The sequence below is a fragment of the Scyliorhinus canicula genome, chromosome 15 (assembly GCF_902713615.1).
Source record: "Scyliorhinus canicula chromosome 15, sScyCan1.1, whole genome shotgun sequence".
Lineage (NCBI taxonomy): Eukaryota > Metazoa > Chordata > Chondrichthyes > Carcharhiniformes > Scyliorhinidae > Scyliorhinus > Scyliorhinus canicula.
Genome location: NC_052160.1, coordinates 124,581,383 through 124,603,342, shown reverse-complemented (window position 1 = coordinate 124,603,342; position 21,960 = coordinate 124,581,383). Strand labels below are relative to the sequence as shown.

General features: G+C 46.6%; 1 protein-coding gene across 1 annotated transcript in view; it reads right to left on the bottom strand.

Annotated features, from left to right (window-relative positions):
* Window positions 1-21,960, bottom strand: part of slc6a17 (solute carrier family 6 member 17) — a 101,163-nt gene that overhangs the window by 31,768 nt on the left and 47,435 nt on the right. The window lies entirely within an intron of this gene.

Here is a 21,960-nt window from a genome sequence, read left to right as displayed (position 1 = left end):
TAAATTTATTCTGTATTGAAGGGGAACTGCAGTCAAAGTTAAGCTCGTTGCTGCCTCCAGAATTGTTAACAGATGGCTTCATCCAGCTTCCATATTGCAGGAACTAACACCAAAATGTTTATTTCGCTTTGCTCAAAGCATCAACTCAGGGTATCTTATTCAGACGTCCATTCCATTAGCTTAAGGTTGCCAGGCTACCTGACCACACTGATTTCACGTCAATTCAAATCAGATGTACCATTTTCAATCATCTTCTATTTGAAGCTGTCTCTCTGTAGCTTCTCAGCTTTCACCATCAGCTTTCATCATCCTGTTCCCCTGGACCCTGCTCTCGCTCTCAACCCCCTGACTCCTAACAACCCCCATTCCCGACTCCTCCCCTGCTCTTCCGATCCCGGAGTTAAACCCCCATCCCCCATCCCAGCAAGTGTGTGTGTGTGTGTGTGTGTGTGTGTGTGTGAGAGAGAGAGAGCGAGACTGTCTGATAGAGAGAGAGCGAGTGTACAGCTGTCATGTCAATTTTTCAATCCTATTTGGTGAAGCAGCCAGTTTTTTTGCTTTTGCCTTTGCCTGGGGAAGATTTTGACTGCATGCGCTGATTGACAGATGCATGGCAGAAATCCCCACTCTGGTCTTCACAAGATATGCGTGATGGACAGTGATCTCTTAGCTCAGCAGAATACAGGGAGCATGCAGGTAGTCATCGACCAGGTATGGGGTCTGTCATTTTAAAACTTTTTCAAAATTTATTTGCGGGTGGTGGGCATCACTGGCTCAGTCAGCATTTATTACCCATCCCTAATAGCCCTTCAGAAGGTGGCAGTGAACTGCCTTCTTGAACAGTGGTAGTCCCTGTGGTGTAGATACACCCAAAGTGCTGTTAGGGAGGTATTTCCAAGATTTTGACTCAGCGACAGTGAAGGAGTGGCGATATACTTCCAAGTTGGGATGGTAAGTGGCTTAGAAGGAAAACTCCAGGTGGCGGTGTTCTCAGGTATCTGCTGGTATTGTCCTTCTAGATGGTGGTGGCCATGTGTTTGGAAGGTGCAGTCTAGCCCCACCTGATTTGTCTTTTCACGGATCTGAGTGGAATACACTGTATTAATTCTCTGACTGGATTTTCAATCTGTAAGACTGGTATTGGTATTAAGCTTCACTGCCTCCAGTATTGAAGCTCCTTGTTCCCAATAGTACCCGATGCAAAGGGATTTGGCCCATTGATGGCAATCATCAGAACGGGAAGGAAATCCTCTCACAATCACGTAGGGCCGCATGGCTTGTGACACAGAGGCGGACGGCGCGGGTACCGTGTTGTATGAATTCAACCTGCATTATTATGTGGGACACAAGGGAAAGTTTGGGCACGTGTTCCTGGAGTTTGAGTGCAGGCCGACTGTTAAGAGTTGTCTGCAGCTCGCAGAGTGACTGAATCCGGAGCTTGGGGAGGATAAGAGGTGGCGGAAGGTCAGGCCCAAGTTCCCAGGCCTCACGCTGCTAGTGTTGAATGTCTCTGAGTCAATGTGCAACAACAGTAATCCTCCTGTACAGCTCCCACTGTAAAACAAAATACAACCTTACAACTCCCAGCACAGAACCGTCTCATAAACAGACATTTTGGGAACTTTGAAGCTCAAAGTTCCTGCAATCCAGGGCAACATCAATATCCTAAACACCATCAATATCCCAAACATCATCAATATCCCCAAACACAATCAATATCCCAAACATCATCAATATGCCCAAACACCATCAATATCCTCAAACACCATCAATATCCCATCCCCATCAGTATCCCCAAACACTTTAAATATCCCCAAACACCATCAATATCCCCAAACACCATCAATATCCCCAAACACCATCAATATCCCCAAACACCATCAATATCCCCAAACACCATCAATATCCCCAAACACTTTAAATATCCCCAAACACTTTAAATATCCCCAAACACCATCAATATCCCCAAACACCATCAATATCCCCAAACACCATCAATATCCCCAAACACCATCAATATCCCCAAACACCATCAATATCCCCAAACACCATCAATATCCTAAACACCATCAATATCCCCAAACACCATCAATATCTCCAAACACCATCAATATCCCCAAACACCATCAATATCCCCAAACACCATCAATATCCCCAAACACCATCAATATCCTAAACACCATCAATATCCCAAACACCATCAATATCCCCAAACACCATCAATATCCTAAACACCATCAATATCCCAAACACCATCAATATCCCCAAACACCATCAATATCCCATCCCCATCAGTATCCCCAAACACCATCAATATCCCATCCCCATCAGTATCCCCAAACACCATCAATATCCCAAACACCATCAATATCCCCAAACACCATCAATATCCCCAAACACCATCAATATCCTAAACACCATCAATATCCCTAAACACCATCAATATCCCCAAACACCATCAATATCCTAAACACCATCAATATCCCCAAACACCATCAATATCCTAAACACCATCAATATCCCAAACACCATCAATATCCCCAAACACCATCAATATCCCAAACACCATCAATATCCCCAAACACCATCAATATCCTAAACACCATCAATATCCCCAAACACCATCAGTATCCCCAAACACCATCAATATCCCCAAACACCATCAATGTCCCCAAACACCATCAATATCCCCAAACACCATCAATATCCCCAAACACCATCAATATCCCCAAACACCATCAATATCCTCAAACACCATCAATATCCCCAAACACCATCAGTATCCCCAAACACCATCAATATCCCCAAACACCATCAATATCCCCAAACACCATCAATATCCCCAAACACCATCAATATCCCCAAACACCATCAGTATCCCCAAACACCATCAATATCCCCAAACACCATCAATATCCCCAAACACCATCAATATCCCAAACATCATCAATATCCCCAAACACCATCAATATCCCCAAACACCATCAATATCTCCAAACACCATCAATATCCCCAAACACCATCAATATCCCCAAACATCATCAATATCCCAAACACCATCAATATCCCAAACACCATCAATATCCCAAACACCATCAATATCCCCAAACACCATCAATATCCCCAAACACCATCAATATCCCAAACACCATCAATATCCCCAAACACCATCAATATCTCCAAACACCATCAATATCCCCAAACACCATCAATATCCCCAAACACCATCAATATCCCCAAACACCATCAATATCCTAAACACCATCAATATCCCAAACACCATCAATATCCCCAAACACCATCAATATCCTAAACACCATCAATATCCCAAACACCATCAATATCCCCAAACACCATCAATATCCCATCCCCATCAGTATCCCCAAACACCATCAATATCCCATCCCCATCAGTATCCCCAAACACCATCAATATCCCCAAACACCATCAATATCCCCAAACACCATCAATATCCCCAAACACCATCAATATCCTAAACACCATCAATATCCCCAAACACCATCAATATCCCCAAACACCATCAATATCCTAAACACCATCAATATCCCCAAACACCATCAATATCCTAAACACCATCAATATCCCAAACACCATCAATATCCCCAAACACCATCAATATCCCAAACACCATCAATATCCCCAAACACCATCAATATCCTAAACACCATCAATATCCCCAAACACCATCAGTATCCCCAAACACCATCAATATCCCCAAACACCATCAATGTCCCCAAACACCATCAATATCCCCAAACACCATCAATATCCCCAAACACCATCAATATCCCCAAACACCATCAATATCCTCAAACACCATCAATATCCCCAAACACCATCAGTATCCCCAAACACCATCAATATCCCCAAACACCATCAATATCCCCAAACACCATCAATATCCCCAAACACCATCAATATCCCCAAACACCATCAGTATCCCCAAACACCATCAATATCCCCAAACACCATCAATATCCCCAAACACCATCAATATCCCAAACATCATCAATATCCCCAAACACCATCAATATCCCCAAACACCATCAATATCTCCAAACACCATCAATATCCCCAAACACCATCAATATCCCCAAACATCATCAATATCCCAAACACCATCAATATCCCAAACACCATCAATATCCGAAACACCATCAATATCCCCAAACACCATCAATATCCCCAAACACCATCAATATCCCAAACACCATCAATATCCCAAACACCATCAATATCCCCAAACATCATCAATATCCCCAAAAATCATCAATATCCCCAAACACCATCAATATCCCTAAACACCATCAATATCCCCAAACACCATCAATATCCCCAAACACCATCAATATTCCCAAACACCATCAATATCCCCAACACCATCAATAACCCCAAACACCATCAATATCCCAAATGCCATCAATATCCCCAAACACCATCAATATCCCCAAACACCATCAATATCCCCAAACACCATCAATATCCCAAACACCATCAATATCTCCAAACACCATCAATATTCCCAAACACCATCAATATCCCCAAACACCATCAATATTCCCAAACACCATCAATATCCCCAAACACCATCAATATCCCCAAACACCATCAATATCCCAAACACCATCAATATCTCCAAACACCATCAATATTCCCAAACACCATCAATATCCCCAAACACCATCAATATCCCCAAACACGATCAATATCCTAAACACCATCAATATCCCAAACACCATCAATATCCCAAACACCATCAATATCCCAAACACCATCAATATCCCCAAACACCATCAATATCCCCAAACACCATCAATATCCCAAACACCATCAATATCCCCAAACACCATCAATATCCCAAATGCCATCAATATCCCCAAGCACCATCATTGTGGCAGTGGTTAGCACCGTCGCTTCTTAGTAGTAACATGTGTCCCAGGTTCGATTCCCAGCTTGGGTCACTGTCAGTGTGTCGTCTGCACGTTCCCCCCGTGTCTGCATGGGTTTGCTTCAGGTGCTCGGGTTTCCTCCCAAAAGTCCTGTAATACGTGCTGTTAGGTGAATTGGACATTCTGAATTCTCCCTCAGTGAACCCGAACAGGTGCCAGAGTGTGGCGACTAGGGGATTTTCACAGTCACTTCATTGCAGTGTTGATGTAAGCCTACTTGTGACACTAATGATTATTATTATCCTCAAGCACCATCAATATTCCAAACACCATCATGGCCGATCTGTTTGTGTTTCTGATTTCTCATCAACCCTGATGACCTTTAATTCCCTTGGCTAACAGAAATACCCCTATATCCGCCTTCAAAATATTCAGTGACCCCACTTCTGCTGCCTTGTGAGGCTGGGTTCCAAGATTGAACAAACCTCAGAGAAAAAGATTTCTCTTTATCTGTCTTATAAGGGCGACCCCTAATTTATACAAAGTGCCCCCTAGTTCTGCAGTCACCCACACGAGGAAACATCCTGTTCAAGACCACCTTGTCAATGCCCTTCAGGCTCTTACCTATGTCCCTCACTCTTCTAAACTCCAGTAGAAACGAGCTCAGTCTGTCCAACCTTTCCTCATAAGACAATCCGTTCATTCCAGGTACCAATCTAGTAAACCTCCTCTGCACCTCCACCAATACATTTACATCCTTCCTTAAATAAGGAGATCAAAGCTGCACACATTCAAGATGTGGGCCGGAATTTTATGGCTGTTGCAATTCACATTTCCTGCCGGCATCACAACCCCGTCCATGGGTTTTCCAATGGAGCAGCTTCAATGGGAATTCCCGTTGACAAATGGCAGAGTGTAGAATCCTGCAGCCAGCAAACAGCGCACAACCAAGAAACCTGCAGTTGGGAACCGGCCCATGGTCTCACTAAGGCCCTGTATAACTGAAGCACTGGGTCCTTATTTTCATGTTCAATTTCTTCATGATAAAGGATAGGATTGCATTAGCCTTCTTAATTACATGCTGTACCTGCATGCTAACTATTTGTGACTCACACTAGAACACCTAGATCCCTCTACATCTTGGAATTCTGCAGTTCTTATTTTGTATTCTCCTTGCCAAAGTAAACAAATGCACACTTCCCCGGATTATACTCAATCTGCCAGATTTTTGCCGCTCATTCAACCTATCTATATCTGCCGGCGAACTCCTTGTGTCCTCTTCACAACATACGTTCCGACCTATCTTTGTGTCTTCTGAAAATATAACTATCATGCCTTGACTCCTTTCTTCAAAGTTATTGATATAAATTGCAAAAAAGTTGAGTCCCCAGCACAGATCCCTACGAGACCCCACTCGTCACATTCTGCCAATCAGAAAAAAAAACATTTAGGCAAATTTTGTTATCTGCCAGCCAGCCAACCTTCTCTCTAGGCCATCAATCTTCTCTCCGTGTTACCCCCAAATGAGCACCATTTTCTGCAATAACTTTTGATGTGGAACCTTGTCAGAGGCCTTCTGGAAATCCAAGTACAGAAAGTCTGCAGGCTCCCCTTTGTCTGCAGAGCATGTTACTCCTTCAAAGAACTCCAATAAATTGGTAAAACACGGGGCAGGATTCTCCCACCGTCCGCCGGGTTGGAGAATAACCGGGTTGGGGGCGCCGTGAATCCCGCCCTGCTTCGGCGCCGGTTTTTTGGTGGGGACGCATCGCGCCGGTCGAGGGTCATCGGCGATTCTCCGGTATCCGATGGGCCGAGCAGCCACCCGTTTGCAGCTTGTCCCGCCGGCATGAATTACACAAGGTTTGTACCGGCGGGACCTGACTCAGAGGGCAGCCTGCGGAGTCCTCGGTGGGGTGGGCGGGGGGGGGGGGCACGGGAGGATCCAGCCCCGGGGTGGGGTGGCCCCCCACGGTGGCCTAGCCCGCAATCGGGGCCCTCCGATCTGCGGGCGGGCCTGTGCCCTGGGGGCGCTCTTTCCCTCTGCGCCGGCCTGTGTAAAACTCCGCCATGTCCGGCGAGGAGAAGAAACCCCCGCGCATGCGCAGGAATCACGGCAGTGGTTCTGGGAACACGCTGGCACTCCTGCGCATACGCCAACTCGCACCGGCGGTGCCGATTGGCACGGCGCCAATCATTCCAGCGACGGCCTAGCCCCAATGGTGCGGAGGATTCTGCACCTTCCGGGCGGCCCGACGCCGGAGTAGTTCACGCCACTCTTTGGCGCCTGTGCGGTCCGCCCGCCGGATAAAGGAGAATCCTGGCCATGATTTCTCTTTCACAAAACGATGGTGACTTTTCCCAATCTCATTGAGATTTTCTAAGTGCCAGCTATAACCCCCGTGAAAACAATTCTAACACCTTCCCCATGAGAGATGTCAAGCTAATTGGCTTCTAATTTCCTATTTTCTGCCTCTCTTCCTTCTTGAATAGAAGGTTTGAGCTTCCTACTTTCTAGTCTGATGGAACCTTTCCAGAATCTAGGGAATCTTGGAAAATAAAAACAAAAAAACTACATCATTATCCATCTCCTTTAAGACCCTAGGATGAAGTCCATCAGGACCCGGAGACTTGTCAGCCCACAGCCCCATCAGTTTGCTCAGTAAAGCTTCCCGAGTGATTGTAATTTCACCGAGTTCCTCTCTCCCTCCCACATCTTGATTTGCAGCTATTACTGGAATGTTGTTGTACCTTCTATGGTGAAGACAGAAGCAAAATATTTGTTCATTTCATCTGCCATTTCCTTATTATCCACTATGAACTCCCCGTTGCCACTCTCCAGAGGATCAACATTCGCTTTACCTACTCCCTTGCTTTCTAAATACCTGCAGCTTGTTTTTTATTGTTGAAATTTCCCGCTATCTTTCTCTAATTTCTTTCTCCTGATTAAACTTTTAGTAATTCTCCGCCATTCTTTATATTCTGACCAATCGTCTGACCTGCCACTCACCTTTACGCAGTTATATGCTTTTTCCTTAAGTTTGATGTTTTCATAATTTCTTTAGTCAACCACAGATAGTGGGTCTTCCCCTTAGAATTTTTCTTTGCAGCAGATATCCTTATTCGGAATATTCCAAAATATCCCCTAAGATTGTCTGCCACTTTTTCTCTATTGATCTATCCCCTAGCCGAGTGTCCCAGTTCACTTCACCTAGCTCAGCTTTTATGCCCACATAATTTCCCTTATTTAAGTTTAAAATACTAGTCTTAGACCCACTCTTATCCCTCCCAAATTGGATATAAACTTCAATCATATTGTGATCGATGCTACCTAGGGGTGCCTTTACTCTGAGGTCAATAATAAATCCTGTCATATTACACAATATTAAGTCCAATATAACCTGCTCTCTGCTCTAAGAAACAATATTGAAAACATTCTAAGAACTCCTCATCCAGGCTACTGCTGCCAATCTGGTTTTCCAGTTTATAAGCAGAATAAAATCAACTGACTTTTATCACAAGCATGCAATATTTCTTCTTATATACTTTGTCCTACAATGCGGTGACTGTTAGGGGGCCTGTAGACCACTCTCACTGGTCTCTTTCCCCTACTATTCCTCATCTCCACCCAAATCAATTCTACATCCTGATCTCCTGATCCAAGATCATCTCTGGCTAGTGCATCAATGTCATGCTGGGTGAACACTGCTATCCCTCCACCTTTACCCAGCTTCCTATTCTTCCTGAATGTCATATACTCCTCAATAATCAGGACCAATCCTTGTCCTCCTGCAGCAAAGTCTCCAGAATGGCTATCATATCACGTATATTTACTTCAAAGTGTGCTATCAATTCATTTACTTTTTTATGAATGTTTTGTGCGTTCAGATACAAAGCCTTAGTTTTGCCTTTTTCTTAGCTTTGAAACATCCAATCTTGACTCCTGGCAACATTCAAGGTTTTTTCTCTCTGTCCCTTCCTGCTATTCTATGACCCTCAATTCCCATATTACTGTTATGCTCTCCTGCCTTGAATCTACCCCTAGATTTGCTACATCTACCCAAGCTTGTTCCCTCAAATGCTCCCCTTATTTAGTTACTTCCCTCGTTACACTATTCGCAACAAGTGGGCGGGATTCTCTGACCCCCAGGCCGGGTCGGAGAATCGCCGGGGGAAGGGGGGGGGGGGAGTAGTCAAGATTAGATGTTTCAAATATAAGAAAAAGGCATTAATCCTTCCCTCTCCCGCCTTGAGCAGATCTCCCGCACAGTGAATGTGGTCTATTTGGATTTTCAGAAAGCTTCTGCTAAAGTCCCACATAAGAGGTTAGTGTGCAAAATTAAAGTGCATGGGACTGTCTTAATATGTTGGCATGGATTGAGAATTGGTTGGAAGGCAGAGAGTGTTCGGCAGCGACTAATGGGGTCCCGCAGAGCTTCGGGCACAGCTATTCACAATTTACATCAGTGATTTGGATGAGGGAACCTAGAATAACATTTCCTGGGTTACTGAGGACATAAAACTTGGTGGGAATGTATGTGGTGTGGAGAATGTTAAGAGGCTTCAAGGTGATTTAGACAGGTTGAGTGAATGGGCAAATACATGGCAGATGCAGTAAAACGTGGATAAATGTGAAGGTATCCTCTTCGAACAGAGCAACGAGAATGACAGAGTATTACTTGTGATAGATAGGGAAATGTTGACATACAAAGGGACCCAGTCACTAAATGTGAGCAAGAATGCAGGGGGAACAAGCAGTGAGGAAGGCAAATAGTATATTGACCTTCATTGCAAGAGGACTGGAGTACAGGAGCAAGCATGTCTTACTGCAGCTGTACAGGGCCTTGGTGAAGCCAGGCCTGGAGTATTGTGTGCAGTTTTGGCTTCCTTACCCAAGAAAGAGGGAGCGCAGCGAAGGTTCACCAGACTGATTCCTTGGATGGCAGGATTGTTGTATGAGGAGAGATTGGTTCGTCGAGGCCTTTACCTGCCTCACTCATGGTCACCATGGAGTTCCTGCAGTGCAGGAGAAGGCCATTCGGCTCAGTGGGCCTGCACCGACCCTCTGAAAGAGCACTCTACCTAAAACGACTCCCCCAGCCCTACCCCCATAACCCCACCTAACCTGCACATCTTTGGACACTAAAGGGCAAATCAGCATGGCTATTCTACCTAACCTGCACGTCTTTGGACTGTGGGAGGAAACCAGAGCACCCGGAGGAATCCCACGCAGATACGGGGAGGACGTGCAAATCTCCACAGTCACCCAAGGCCGGAATTGAACTGGGTCCCTGGTGCTGTGAGGCAGCAGTGCTAACCATTGTGCCACCGTGCTGCCCTCCTGTCACATCCTCCTGTACCACACTACTGACCAAATTAAATGACCCTTTTCTAAAAGGCGTGACCAGCTTCTGAAACAAAACGTCCACATATTTCTCCCCCTCCCTTATGTTCTTTTCAGCTTGAGGTCAATAATCCTGATCTGGAATTCATCTAACAACTTAAACTTTCTGTCCTGGATCGCCTTGGCATTGAAAAGCTCCCACATTCCACAGCTGCAATATAACAGAGGTCCTGCCATCCTCACTTTTGTTATTTAGTTCACTTTATTTAATTATTCATTAATTAACTTAGAATAATTCCTCTGTATATCACACCCCCTTCCCCTGTGTATCAAATTCCCATGTGAACCGAATCGGCTATTCTCTCGGTTTCTCACGGCATACAGAGTCGCCTGTATCCTCGCTCACCCCTTACATTTCCCTGTATCCTTGTAAAACCTTTTGTCTTCAACTAATTATCCGATTTCATTTTGAAAACCATACTGTGCCACATTTTGAGAACCGCAAATGAATCAGGCTCCACCACATGGACCACTCTAATGCATTCCAGATCCCAAACCATTTGTTGCACAAAGAGTTTTTCCCTCATGTCACCTCTGGTTATTTGTTAATCTCTTTCAGGTTCTCGACCTTCTGCCAATGGGAACGCTCCATTGATTCTGTCCGGGCCCCTCCTGATTTTGAACACCTCCAACATCTCTGCCGGGATTCTCCGACCCCCCGGCCGGGTCAGAGAATCCCCAGGGGGAAGCGCAAATCCCATCCCGACGCCCCGACGCTGGCTGCCCTATTCTCCGGCGGCATTTTTCGGGTGACGGCGGGATTCTCACCACGCCGGACATGGGGCATTGATAGCGCACCACCCCCCCCCCCCCCCCCCCCCCCAAGCCCCTGCCGATTCTCCGGGCCCCAATGGGCCGAGCGACCGTCCAGTTTTGGCCAGTCCCGCTGGCGTGAATTACTCACCTCACGCACAGGCAGGTGAGTGTGCGGGGGCAGTCCTCGGGGTAGTGCAGGGGGATCCAACCCCGGGGGGGGCCCCCACTGTGGCCTGGCCAACGATCGGGGCCTACTGATCTGCTGGCGGACTTGTTCTGTGGTGGGACTACTTTCCTAAACGCCGGGCCCCTGTAAGGGTCCGCCATATTGCCCGGGGGCCGGCGCGGAGAAGAGAACCTCCGCGCATGCGCGGAAATACGGCGGCCGGTCTGCACATGTGCGGTAATACGCCGGCTGTTCCTCACATGTGCGAACTCGCTCCGGCCCTTCAGCACCACCTTGAGGGGCGCCAACCCTCCGCCGTCCACGGAGCCCCTAAACGTTCAGAGAATTTCTCACTTTCGGGGGCTGTTGGCGCCGGAGTGGTTGGTGCCGGTTTTCCCGCCAGCGTGGGGACTTAGTCCCAAGAAGGGAGAACCCCGGCCCTCCTCTCAACCTTCTCTTCTCCAAGGAGAACAGTCCCAGCTTCACCAATCTAGCCACGTGACTGAAGTCGCCCATCCTCGGGACCATTCTTGTGAATCTTTTCTGCACCCTTTCTAAAACCTTCACATCCTCCTTGTTCAGGCTGAACCAGTGTTTTATGAAGGTTCGGAACTCACTTGTTTTTGTACCCCGTGCCCCTATTTATAAAACGCAGGGTTTAATGCAATCTATTAACTGTTTTCTCACCTCTCCTGCCACCGTCAATGATTTACCCAGGTCCCTCTGCTCCTGAATTTCCTTAAATTGCACCTTTATTTTCCATCACCTCTCCTCGTTCTTCTGAACAAACTGCATCACTTCACATTTCTCCACCTTTAATTTTTCATAGAATAATTTTTCATAGAATTTACAGTGCAGAAGGAGGCCATTCAGCCCATCGAGTCTGCACCGGCTCTTGCAAAGAGCTCCCTACCCAACCCCACACCTCCACCCTCTCGCCATAACCCGGTAACCCCACCCAACACTAAAGGGCCATTTTGGACACTAAGGGCAATTTAGCGTGGCCAATCCACCTAACCTGCACATCTTTGGACTGTGGGAGGAAACCGGAGCACCCGGAGGAAACCCACGCAGACACAGGGAGAACGTGCAGACTCCGCACAGACAGTGACCCAAGCCGGGAATTGAACCTGGGACCCTGGAGCTGTGAAGCAATTGTGCTAACCACTGTGTTACCGTGCCGCATTGTCTTACCCATTCCACCAGCCTGTCCATATCCCCTTGAAGCCGATCACTATTCTCCTCATAGTTCACAATACTTCCAAGTCTTGCATCATCTTCAAATTTTGAATTTATGTCCTATACACCCATATCTAGGTTATGAATATAAATCAAGTTATAAATATAAATCAGTAAAAGCAGTTACCCCTCCGTATATGATCCCCCAATCAGATGTAAGTCAAGTGTTTTGTAATTCATGTTTTTAATAGGATTGAGTTATGTAATTAAACTGTTGCATAATTATATTCTTGCTGTACTAATGACTGATGTTTCAAAAGACCACATGATTAAAAAAATGTCTGCTAAACTAATATCTTCACTTAATAAGCATAGTTTTGCTGACGCTTTGGGACTAAAATGTAGATTTAGAAATGATATGGCCAACAAATTTGCTCAGAGCTCTGGCACCTAGAAATTTGTCAATAGACCCCTGACACAAACAGACTCAAGTCACCAGTATTGTACCCCAGTGTTATACAGCGACAGACCCATCCCCACCAGTACCGTACCCCAGTGTTATATAGTAACAGACCCATCCCCACCAGTACTGTACCGCGCGGTGTTATAGTGGCAGACCCATCCCCACCAGTACTGTATCCCAGTGTTATACAGTGACAGACCTGCCTCCACCAGTACTGTACCCCAGTGTTATACAGTCACAAACCTGCCTCAACCAGCACCTTACCCGTGTTATAGTGACAGACCTGCCTCCACCAGTACTGTTCCCCAGTTTTACAGTGACTGACTAGACACTCACCAAGGCAAATCTTGATGCAGCTCAAAATATTTCTTGAATACAGAACATATTTGGGTCACCATCCTTGAACTATCTACCTAACAGTTTTGCGGTAGCACCTTTGCCACATGGAATAACAGCATAAATAGATTAGAATAGGCCGTACTGTAGCTCAAGCCTGCTCTGCTATTCCAGAAGAACATGGCTGAACTTATACATTAACTCCACCTTCCTCATCTATTACCATATCCAAAACCTCTTTCTCAGTCTTGAATTTACTCAACACTCAGCATGCAGTGGTAGAGAATTCCAAAGATTCACAACATTCTGAATAAAGAAATTCCTCCTCATTGCCATCTCAAATTGCCAAACCCTTGACTTCAGACTATGCCATCTAGTTAGACTCTCCAAACGAGATGCCCAGACTGCAGCAGTACATTGTTTTAAGGTGACCCTCTACTTACATAGAACATAGAACATAGAACATAGAACGATACAGCGCAGTACAGGCCCTTCGGCCCTCGATGTTGCACCGACATGGAAAAAAAAAAACTAAAGGCCATCTAACCTACACTATGCCCTTATCATCCATATGCTTATCCAATAAATTTTTAAATGTCCTCAATGTTGGCGAGTTCACTACTGTTGCAGGTAGGGCATTCCACGGCCTCACCACTCTTTGCGTAAAAAACCCACCTCTGACCTCTGTCCTATATCTATTACCCCTCAATTTAAGGCTATGTCCCCTCGTGCTAGCCACCTCCATCCGCGGGAGAAGGCTCTCGCTGTCCACCCTATCTAACCCTCTGATCATTTTGTATGCCTCTATTAAGTCACCTCTTAACCTTCTTCTCTCTAACGAAAACAACCTCAAGTCCATCAGCCTTTCCTCATAAGATTTTCCATCCATACCAGGCAACATCCTGGTAAATCTCCTCTGCACCCGTTCCAAAGCTTCCACGTCCTTCCTATAATGAGGCGACCAGAACTGTACGCAATACTCCAAATGCGGCCGTACCAGAGTTTGGTACAGCTGCATCATGACCTCATGGCTCCGGAACTCAATCACTCTACCGATAAAGGCCAACACACCATAGGCCTTCTTCACAACCCTATCAACCTGGGTGGCAACTTTCAGGGATCTATGTACATGGACACCGAGATCCCTCTGCTCATCCACACTACCAAGAATTTTACCATTAGCCAAATATTCCGCATTCCTGTTATTCTTTCCAAAGTGAATCACCTCACACTTCTCCACATTAAACTCCATTTGCCACCTCTCAGCCCAGCTCTGCAGCTTATCTATGTCCCTCTGTAACCTGCAACATCCTTCCGCACTGTCTACAACTCCACCGACTTTAGTGTCGTCTGCAAATTTACTCACCCATCCTTCTGCGCCCTCCTCTAGGTCATTTATAAAAATGACAAACAGCAACGGCCCCAGAACAGATCCTTGTGGTACGCCACTCGTAACTGAACTCCATTCTGAACATTTCCCATCAACTACCACTCTCTGTCTTCTTTCAACTAGCCAATTTCTGATCCACATCTCTAAATCACCCTCAATCCCCAGCCTCCGTATTTTCTGCAATAGCCGACCGTGGGGAACCTTATCAAACGCTTTACTGAAATCCATATACACCACATCAACTGCTCTACCCTCGTCTACCTGTTCAGTCACCTTCTCAAAGAACTCGATAAGGTTTGTGAGGCATGACCTACCCTTCACAAAACCATGCTGACTATCCCTAATCATATTATTCCTATCTAGATGATTATAAATCGTATCTTTTATAATCCTCTCCAAGACTTTACCCACCACAGACGTTAGGCTCACCGGCCTATAGTTACCGGGGTTATCTCTACTCCCCTTCTTGAACAAAGGGACCACATTTGCTATCCTCCAGTCCTCTGGCACTATTCCTGTAGCCAATGATGACCTAAAAATCAAAGCCAAAGGCTCAGCAATCTCTTCCCTGGCTTCCCAGAGAATCCTAGGATAAATCCCATCCGGCCCCGGGGACTTATCTATTTTCACCTTGTCCAGAATTGCCAACACTTCTTCCCTACGCACCGCAATGCCATCTATTCTAATAGCCTGGGTCTCAGCATTCTCCTCCTCAATATTATCTTTTTCTTGAGTGAATACTGACGAAAAGTATTCATTTAGTATCTCGCTTATCTCCTCAGCCTCCACACACAACTTCCCACCACTGTCCTTGACTGGCCCTACTCTTACCCTAGTCATTCTTTTATTCCTGACATACCTATAGAAAGCTTTTGGGTTTTCCTTGATCCTACCTGCCAAAGACTTCTCATGTCCCCTCCTTGCTCGTCTCAGCTCTCTCTTTAGATCCTTCCTCGCTTCCTTGTAACTATCAAGCGCCCCAACTGAAACTTCACGCCTCATCTTCACATAGGCCTCCTTCTTCCTCTTAACAAGAGATTCCACTTCTTTGGTAAACCACGGTTCCCTCGCTCGACCCCTTCCTCCCTGCCTGACTGGTACGTACTTATCAAGAACATGCAATAGCTGTTCCTTGAACAAGCTCCACATATCCAGTGTGCCCAACCCTTGCAGCCTACTTCTCCAACCAACACATCCTAAGTCATGTCTAATGGCATCATAATTGCCCTTCCCCCAGCTATAACTCTTGCTCTGCGGGGTATACTTATCCCTTTCCATCACTAACGTAAAGGTCACCGAATTGTGGTCACTGTCTCCAAAGTGTTCACCTACCTCCAGATCTAACACCTGGCCTGGTTCATTACCCAAAACCAAATCCAAAGTGGCCTCACCTCTTGTTGGCCTGTCAACATATTGTGTCAGAAAACCCTCCTGCACACATTGTACAAAGAACGACCCATCCAATGTACTCGAACTATATCTTTTCCAGTCAATATTAGGAAAGTTAAAGTCTCCCATAACAACTACCCTGTTACTTTCGCTCTTTTCCAGAATCATCTTCGCCATCCTTTCCTCTACATCTCTAGAACTATTAGGTGGCCTATAGAAAACTCCCAACAGGGTGACCTCTCCTTTCCTGTTTCTAACCTCAGCCCATACTACCTCGGAAGAAGAGTCCCCATCTTGCATCCTTTCTACCACCGTAATACTGTCCTTGACTAGCAGCGCCACACCTCCCCCTCTTTTGCCCCCTTCTCTGACCTTACTAAAGCACCTAAACCCCGGAACCTGCAACAACCATTCCTGTCCCTGCTCTATCCATGTCTCTGAAATGGCCACAACATCGAAGTCCCAGGTACCAACCCATGCTGCCAGTTCCCCTACCTTATTTCGTATACTCCTGGCATTGAAATAGACACACTTCAAACCACAGACCTGAACACTGCCGCCCTCCTGCGAAGTCAAAACTGTGCTCCTGACCTCTCTACTCTCAATCTCTCGCACCCCAAAACTACAATCCAGGTTCCCATGCCCCTGCTGAATTAGTTTAAACCCCCCCAAAGAGTACTAACAAATCTCCCCCCCAGGATATTGGTGCCCCTCAGGTTCAGATGTAGACCATCCTGTCTATAGAGGTCCCACCTTCCCCAGAAAGAGCCCCAGTTATCCAGAAATCTGAATCCCTCCCGCCTGCACCATCCCTGTAGCCACATGTTTAATTGCTCTCTCTCCCTATTCCTCATCTCACTATCACGTGGCACGGGCAACAACCCAGAGATAACAACTCTGTTTGTTCTCGCTCTGAGCTTCCATCCTAGCTCCCTAAAGGCCTGCCTGACATCCTTGTCCCCTTTCCTACCTATGTCGTTAGTGCCAATGTGGACTACGACTTGGGGCTGCTCCCCCTCCCCCTTAAGGACCCGGAAAACACGATCCGAGACATCACGTACCCTTGCACCTGGGAGGCAACATACCAAACGTGAGTCTCTCTCGCTCCCACAAAATCTCCTATCTGTGCCCCTGACTATTGAGTCCCCAATTACTAATGTTCTACTCCTTTCCCCCCTTCCCTTCTGAGCAACAGGGACAGACTCCGTGCCAGAGGCCCGTACCCCATGGCTTACCCCTGGTAAGTCGTCCCCCCCACAAGTATCCAAAACGGTATACTTGTTACTCAGGGGAACGACCGCAGGGGGTCCCTGCACTGACTGCTTCTTCCCAGTCCCTCTTACAGTTACCTATCTATCTCCAGTCTTTGGTGTAACTACTTCCCTGAAGCTCCTATCTATGACCCCCTCTGCCTCCCGAATGATCCGAAGTTCATCCAGCTCAAGCTCCAGGTCCCTAACACGGTTTTTGAGGAGCTGGAGTTGGGTGCACTTCCCACAGATGAAATCAGCAGGGACACTGACGGCGTCCCTCACCTCAAACATTCTGCAGGAGGAGCATTGTACTGCCTTCCCTGACATCCCCTCTAGATTAAAAAAAAACAAGAAAAAGAAAAAGAAAGGAAGAGCTTACCTGATATTCCCTCAAACCCTGCTCCCGCTGAAAGGTAAGCAAATTTAAAGGCACTCACTCACCTTCACGACAGGCCCCTGCTCCCGCTTCCCAACCACCGTGGGGTGGGGGGGTTGGTTAGAGGAGGAGGTAGGGTGGGAAACACTCACAAAGTGTTTCGGGTTTAACTGTCACTTGCCAACAGCCCCTCCACAAACCACCTTCAACTTAGGCTGACCGCACTGCACGTATGCAAATTTCCCCAGAACAGCTGATCAGTAGCTCTGCTCTGCTGCCCTCTGCTGGTTGCTTCCCTTTACTCAAACTCCTTGGGTCTTCTTCGCAGGTTCACCTTCAACTTAGGCTGACCGCACTGCACGTATGCAAATTTCCCCAGAACAGCTTATCAGCAGCTCTGCTCTGCTGCCCTCTGCTGGTTCTCAGGACCACCAGGGATGGGAAGTAAATACAGGCTCACAACAACACCCATTTACCAGCAATACACGTCTTGAATCTACAACTGAATATTTCTGGCAGTCATAAATTTCACTTTGCCGAAACTCAGCTCAGAAGCTAGGGAATGTGGAGAAGCGGAGAGATTTTGGGTACGTTCAGAAGCTACAAAGTTAGCGGACAGCTACAAAAAATGCTGAGAAAAGAAAATGACTGGAATGCTGGCCTTTATCTCAAGGATGTGGAATAAGAAAGGAATGGAAGTGATGCTTTAGCTGTACAATGTCTGGTTTAGTCATAACCCGTCTGGAGTAACTGCATTCAGCTATGGGCCTCTCACCTCAAGAAGAATATATATTGGCCTTGGAAGGAGGGACACTGAAAATAAAGGGTGCAGCATCAGGGTGTTTGGGCAGAGCAAGGGTTAATGTGGGACTGGGGAGACAGTACCGCCCGGATGGTGATGTAAGGAGTCACATGATAGTAGGCTGTGTCTAGTTGCGGCTGGAAGGAGCCAGCAAGGAGACAGTTCCCAATGCAGAGCAGCACCTTGGATATTTATACAGTTATGGGTTATTCATAAACAATTGATGTTCAACCATGCAAGCCCCTGGGCCTGTTAATGAGACACCAAACAACCTTACATCAAAGGGGCTCAATTAAGAGGACAGGTTGTATAGGCTAGGCTTCAATTCCCTTGAGTTTACAAAATTAAGCTATGATTAAATGAGATGTTTAAGATGATTAAGGGATTGGAGGGGAGATAGAGAGAAATTATTCCCTCTGCGGGAGAGCTCAGGGGACGGAACATTCAAATTGAAGTGAAAACATTCAGGGGCGATGTCAGGAAGCACTTCTTCACACAAGGGGGAGGGGAAATCTGGAACTCAAAGCCGTTGACACTGGAGTCAATAGAAAATGTCAAAAATGAGTTGATAGATTTTTGTCGTGTAAAGGTATTAAAGGATTCGGGAGGCAAAAGTGCGTAAATTGAGTTTGGATATAGGTCATCATGATCTGTTGGATGTGAAATAGTCTCATGCGGCAGAATGGCCTCCTCCTGTTCCTATGAAGGGGATAATTGAATAAATTGTGAGTATTATGAGGAAGTAGTCAGCTTTGGCCGAATCAGAGATAAGGATATATCAGGCAAACTAAGAGGACAGCTGTGAACAAGCACCAGAGATTTCAGATCAATAGGAGGGGCTGAATGGCTGTCCTTGCAAAAGGACCAGACTGCACTGTGAGCTGGTTGAAGCTCTGCGAAACTGCATTGTGATTCAGTCAGTTTACAGGGATAATCGGGCAGTTTACACTTGACAATAGTTGGAGAAAGATTAATGGCTGTGATTTAATCCCTGCGTTTAACCATTGTTCCTGAATGTAAAAATGTGACTTGGCTCACGAGGTTCCATTGGATCAGACTGGGAATATGGGAGTGAAAACTCTGAAAATATGACAGAGAAAAAAAAGTGTGGTGAAGGAGATCCTGCTCCTCTCTATAAGCGAGGAGGAGCTGGGCGCTCCACACTCACCTGGGAATGTTCACCTTGAGTGCTACTTCCCCTGGGAGAGGGGTGGCTGTGTAACGTCCCCTTGGAGGAGTTGTGCAATTTCCCCTGGTGGGGCTGTGCAATTTCCCCTGGAGGGACGGGGTGGAAGGCTGTATAAGGAGTCGGGGGAGTCTGTATAACATCCCAGAAGTGGGGGAGGATCTCTGTGATTTCCCAGTGGCAGGGTTGTGTGATGTCCCCTGGGGTTGGTGGGGCTGTGCCATTTCCTCTGGGGTGGGGGGGGGGGGGGGGGGGGGGCTGTGTAATTTTCCCCTGGGGGGTGTAATTTTTCCAGAGGGAGTGCTGTGCCATTTCCCAATGAGGGGGCTGTGTAATTTCTCAGGGATGATGGGGCTGTATAATTTCTCAGGGATGATGGGGCTGTATAATTTCTCTGGGGCGATGGGGTTGTATAATTTCTCAGGGGCGATGGGGCTGTATAATTTCTCAGGGGCAACGGGGGCTGTATAATTTCTCAGGGGCGATGGGGCTGTATAATTTCCCATGGGTTACGGGGACTGTATAATTTCTCAGGGAAGATGGGGCTGTATAATTTCTCGGGGGCAATGGGAGCTATTTAATTTCTCAGGGACGATGGGGGCTGTATAATTTCTCAGGGATGATGGGGCTGTATAATTTCTCAGGGATGATGGGACTGTATAATTTCTCAGGGGCGATGGGGGCTGTATAATTTCTCAGGGGCAATGGAGGCTGTATAATTTCTCAGGGGCGATGGGGGCTGTATAATTTCTCAGGGGCGATGGGGGCTGTATAATTTCTCATGGACGATGGGGCTGTATAAATTCTCAGGGACGATGGGGCTGTATAATTTCCCATGGGTTACGGGGACTGTATAATTTCTCAGGGACGATGGGGCTGTATAATTTCTCGGGGGCAATGGGAGCTATTTAATTTCTCAGGGACGATGGGGGCTGTATAATTTCTCAGGGATGATGGGGCTGTATAATTTCTCAGGGATGATGGGACTGTATAATTTCTCTGGGGCGATGGGGGCTGTATAATTTCTCAGGGGCAATGGAGGCTGTATAATTTCTCAGGGGCGATGGGGGCTGTATAATTTCTCATGGACGATGGGGCTGTATAATTTCTCAGGGATGATGGGGCTGTATAAATTCTCAGGGACGATGGGGCTGTATAATTTCTCAGGGATGATGGGGCTGTATAAATTCTCATGGACGATGGGGCTGTAATAATTCTCATGGACGATGGGGCTGTATAATTTCTTAGGGATGATGGGGCTGTATAATTTCTCTGGGATGATGGGGCTGTATAATTTCTCAGGGGCAATGGGGCTGTATAATTTCTCAGGGGCAATGGGGCTGTATAATTTCTCTGGGGCAATGGGGCTGTATAATTTCTCAGGGGCAATGGGGCTGTATAATTTCTCAGGGATGATGGGGCTGTATAATTTCTCAGGGGCAACGGGGGCTGTATAATTTCCCATGGGTTACGGGGACTGTATAATTTCCCATGGGTTACGGGGACTGTATAATTTCCCATGGGTTACGGGGACTGTATAATTTCCCATGGGTTACGGGGACTGTATAATTTCCCATGGGTTACGGGGACTGTATAATTTCCCATGGTTGATGGGGACCTGTATAATTTCTCAGGGGCGATGGGGCTGTATAATTTCTCAGGGGCGATGGGGCTGTATAATTTCTCAGGGGCGACGGGGTGTATAATTTCCTCGGGGCGACAGGAGGGGGGTGCATTTCCTTTAAATACTCACCTTCCACACAGAGCTCAGAGGCAGAACTGGTTTAAAATGCAGCCCCGCACTAACAGGTGCTGACAGACCCAGCCCGAGGTCACATTGAGCTGTTGCCTCCAGACAGAGTTTTCCTGATTCTCTCTCAGAATTCACTACCCCAGCCTCCCCTGTTTGGGATTTTAACCCCATTCTGTGTTAGGAGAGCTAAGAGAGGGCATGAAAAATCTTTGGCGGGTAGGATCAAGGAAAACCCCAAGGCCTTTTACGCATATGTGAGAAATATGAGAATGACTAGAGCGAGGGTAGGTCCGATCAAGGACAGTAGCGGAAGATTGTGTATTGAGTCTGAAGAGGTAGGAGGGGTCTTGAACAAGTATTTTTCTTCAGTATTTACAAATGAGAGGGGCCATATTGTTGGAGAGGACAGTGTGAAACAGACTGGTAAGCTTGAGGAGATACTTGTTAGGAAGGAAGATGTGTTGGGCATTTTGAAAAACTTGAGGATAGACAAGTCCCCCAGGCCTGACGGGATATATCCAAGGATTCTATGGGAAGCAAGAAATGAAATTGCAGAGCCGTTGGCAATGATCTTTTCGTCCTCGCTGTCAACAGGGG